Source organism: Euprymna scolopes, chromosome 39, assembly GCF_053919585.1.
Source record: "Euprymna scolopes isolate OS-2025 chromosome 39, ASM5391958v1, whole genome shotgun sequence".
Taxonomy (NCBI): domain Eukaryota; kingdom Metazoa; phylum Mollusca; class Cephalopoda; order Sepiida; family Sepiolidae; genus Euprymna; species Euprymna scolopes.
This window is the reverse complement of record NC_136520.1, coordinates 34,961,152-34,965,527: the sequence shown is the minus strand read 5'-3', so window position 1 is coordinate 34,965,527 and position 4,376 is coordinate 34,961,152. Positions and strand designations below refer to the sequence as shown.

Here is a 4,376-nt window from a genome sequence, read left to right as displayed (position 1 = left end):
CCAAAGCCCAGTCAATGCAGTGGAAGCACTTGGACTCACCACCTCCAAAGTAGGCAAGGGTGCAGCCCTCCGCTGGCAAGGTCATGCTCACAGTCTTCTGAGACCAGGATGAAGTAGTGATGACAGATTTCCTGGCAAAGGATACCACAATTATAGGCGCCTATTATGCTTTACTTTTGAGGAAATTAAGGGAAGCTATCAAATCAAGAGGCAGGGCAAGATCAGCAAGGTACTCAGGACAACGCTCCGGTCCACAACTCGCATATTGCCAGATCAGAAGCACAGGCGTGTGGTTATGAAATCCTCCCCCATCCTCCCTACTCTCCTGACCTTGCACCCTCTGACTTTCATCTCTTCCCAGCCATGAATTTGTCTTTAAAAGGAAAGCGTTTCCCAGATGATGCAGCCTTGATTTCTGAAGTCACGTCGTGATTGGAGGACCAACCTGGGGTGTTCTACAAAAACGGTCTCAAGAGCTGCATCAAACGATGGGAGAAATGCGTAACTCTGGGTTGTTCCTTTGTAGAAAAAGACTAAGAACCGTGCCAAGTTTCGTTGATTTACTGCTATGGGAATTGGGTCAGGGGCATTACTTATCGCACGCACCTCGTATCAGTTATTATTTTGCTGTCCAAATTAATTTATAGTTATTTATAATGTTCTCTTCAAGTAATTCATCATATTCTTGTTTAGTAAGTTTGTAGATTATTGCTTTTTTATCTGCTTTTACAAATATCTTTTTTTGTTTTGGAATTGTTAATTGTCTTAACAGTGTTATCAAGCTTTCTCTGGAAGTGTTTTTTTTTTCCTTTCTTTTTATGGAAGGTGATTTAGTTGATGACATTCATAAGATCCCTTTCAAAATTATCAAAATATTCAACACGAGGCGGCGTTTCACAGATTTTAAATCTAAAATAATATTATTGGTTGTTGCTTTATAAAAGAGGCATGGATACACAAGAAGTGCAGTCAAATTACTGATAAGTTTAAAGAGATTGACAAGTTTGTGTGCAAGAAGTGTTAGACAATAGAGATGAATTAGAACTCAAATGTGGAGAAAATATATTTGGATGGTGAAGCTAGTGAGGTTATTCAAAAGTTTTGTAACCTTAGTAATACCATAGAAAAAGAGGATGAAGCAGGTGATAGTGTGATTGTAGGTGTAAAAATTGATGGAGTAAATTTACACAATTTCTTTCATTATTAATCAGCAGACCAACGGAAGAGTATATCAGGTACATGTACACAATGTGATGATGTATGAAAATGGAACCTGGTTGGTAAGAGTTGAGGACAAAACATGAAAAGTTTTATAGTTTGCTTGCTTACTTATATAAACAACAAAAGATTGAAATTCATAAAGCCGTACTTGTAAAGACACTTTTTAATAATGCAGAATAAGAGACTTTGTTGATTGTAGCAAATTATGAAAGAATGGATGCGAGTATTTGGGTTAGTAGAAATAAAAAAGTTCTGTTCAGTTCAGAGAGGAAAGCAAAGAAAAATATGGAATGATGTGACAAAAAGTAGACTAGAGAGAAAGAGGGATAAATAAAGACCTGGTCAGAGATAGGTAAATTTCGGAGTCAAATAATATAAGTGGTCTGACCTTTGGCAGCATGTAAAATGAATGTTAAACTGATGATGATGATGATGATGATGATGATGATGATGATGATGATGATGATGATGATGATGATTTGTGTGAATGAGTTAAATAGTGATTTACTTACATGACATAATCACACTGATACACCGGTTCGCGCTGGATCACTGAAGTTAAGCAATATTGAACCTGGTCAGTACTAAATGGGTACCCATTTGGGATTTTCAGGTGCTGTATGGTCTCTCAGTTACCTCAGCATTGTTTCCAGTCGTTCTGGACTTCTCGATGCCACTGGATAGCAAAATAATAACCAATAAGCTTCAGCTTAGAAATAGAGTCAACAAACTGGATTTCATTAATAAACCTTTCACTAGGCTCATAAATCCCACTAGACCGGAAATATATAAAATTAGTAAATATACATGAGAAATGATTAGCATTCAAATGAAGAACATATACACACTTACAATGTCCACGTCGATGCCTCTGTTCAGTCTCGAAAGACAAAGGATACCCCCTGTAGAAGCAGCTGTGCACAACTGTTGCCTCACAATTACACGCACAGCTGCTCCTACAGGGTGTATCCTTTGTCTTTCGAGACTGAACAGAGGCATCGACATCGACATTGTCAGTGTGCATATGTTCTTGTTTGTTACTGCGTGTTGTGGACGTGTAACTGATGATGATGATGATGCTTCTGCTGCTGCTGCTGCTGCTGCTGCTGATGATGATGATGATGATGATGATGATGATGATGATGTGTTGTAGAAGAGTAACGATGCCACTGAGACGTATGCAAATAACCAAGCCATGGCACAAGTCTGACGTCACAGCAGGAACGGATAAAATGGAAGTGAAAAAAAAGCAGAGGAAAAAAAGCATGTAGTGAGAGAGAGAGAGAAAGAGAGATTGAGAGAGAGAGAGAGAGAGAGAGAGAGAGAGAGAGAGAGAGAGAGAGAGAGAGAGAGAGAGAGACTTTTAGGCAGGTGTCAATATGGTAATTTTTTTTAGCCACATGGCAACACAACACAAATTTTAAACAAGATGCAAAACTCATTTATCCTCCTGAATTTTAACAAGATTTTAAGACGACCGTATATAGTGGAATGAATTACAGACGTAACAGCTGGTTATAGCTGCAAAATAGGAAACTGTTAATTGATTTTGCTAGCTTGCGAAATATGTCATGCATGCGGCTGGGTGTAGAAACGACCAGTAATAAAAGCCCTTTTTTCAATTGAAAAAAATACTTGTGTCGAATTTCTTTCGTTTGTTTCTTTGCGAAGCCTCTACAGACAGCGTCAGGTGTGACTTCAAATGTAATGAGTCTTATGTCAGTGTGTGAATATGTTGTTGTTTGTGAGTGTATGCTGTGGAAGTTTATCTGCCTTCCTCATATTTTAATTGTCTTTTATTATGATTTGGCATTTTACACCGGCTCGCTTGAAAGAGACATTTCTAATAAATTATTTTCGTTGGTCAAAGATTTTCAGTTTGCATATTTATAAGAAATCCTAATTCTTTGTTTCCACGATGGTGAAAATGAAATAGCAGCTAGACGAATGGAGAAAGAAAGTAGTTTACCAAGTTTTATTTTCATGTACATCGCATCTCTATGCACACAAATCTCACACAAGAATTAAATAATAATATTTATCATTATTTGAATGACCCAAAAATACTTAACATCATTTGAATGATCCCAAAATACGTACCATTATATGAATAACCCGGAAATAATTTACATCATTTATGTTAGACGGAAATAATTACCATTATTTAAATGAGACAGAAATAATTAGCATCATTATAATTTTTGATCTTGGTACAAGACTTTGTTATGGATAAAAAGAAATGAATATGTCGTCGTTTATGTTTTTTTTTCGGTTTAACGAAACCCAAAACACACGATATTGTTTTTAAATCCACCAATACAAAAGTAATACCAACAATGAATTCATTTCAAAATTTTATTTAAGAAAAATGGTTTCTTCTTGTCATAGGGCTTTCTTTTCAATTATAATCTTGAACAGTATAGATTTTATTTCATAAAAATTCTACAGAGATCTACTATATAAAATAAAATAAAAAAATAATTAAGGAGACACAAGGGATTGAACCAAGGACCTTTCAACCTGCAATTGAACGCTCTACCACTGAGCTATGTCCCCTCTTCATCAGGCTCAAACATGTAGGGGTATAAAAAGAATAACACCGGGTTACGGTGTGGGGTGAGGATTTTTGCCCCTGGAAAGGACAGACAGATTTTGGACACGTGTAGAGAGCCGGCACGATAATTCTCCCCTGGTGAAACAACGTCGGACAAAACAGAGTAGAACTCTAGACCCCCCCCCACCCCACCCAATCAGCCGGTAAATCCACTATTGAAGTGAGTAATGTTCGTTGTTTGGATATTGTACACGGAGACGGGTGCAGAATAAGAGACTTTGTTGATTGTAGCAAATTATGAAAGAATGGATGCGAGTATTTGGGTTAGTAGAAATAAAAAAAAGTTCTGTTCAGTTCAGAGAGGAAAGCAAAGAAAAATACGGAATAATGTGAAAAAAGTAGACTGGAGAGAAAGAGGGATAAATAAAGACCTGGTCGGAGATAGGTAAATTTCGGAGTCCAATAATATAAGTGGTCTGACCTTTGGCAGCATGTAAAATGAATGTTAAACTGATGATGATGATGATGATGATGATGATGATGATGATGATGATTTGTGTGAATGTGTTAAATAGTGATTTACTTACATGACATAATCGCA

At 36.9% G+C, this 4,376-nt stretch overlaps 1 non-coding gene across 1 annotated transcript; it reads right to left on the bottom strand.

Moving 5' to 3' along the window:
* Positions 1–3,705: 3,705 nt before the first annotated feature.
* On the bottom strand, positions 3,706–3,777 carry Trnac-gca (transfer RNA cysteine (anticodon GCA)). Its single transcript has one exon. It is a non-coding gene; the product is annotated as a tRNA-Cys (tRNA).
* Between the last annotated feature and the right edge of the window lie 599 nt (positions 3,778–4,376).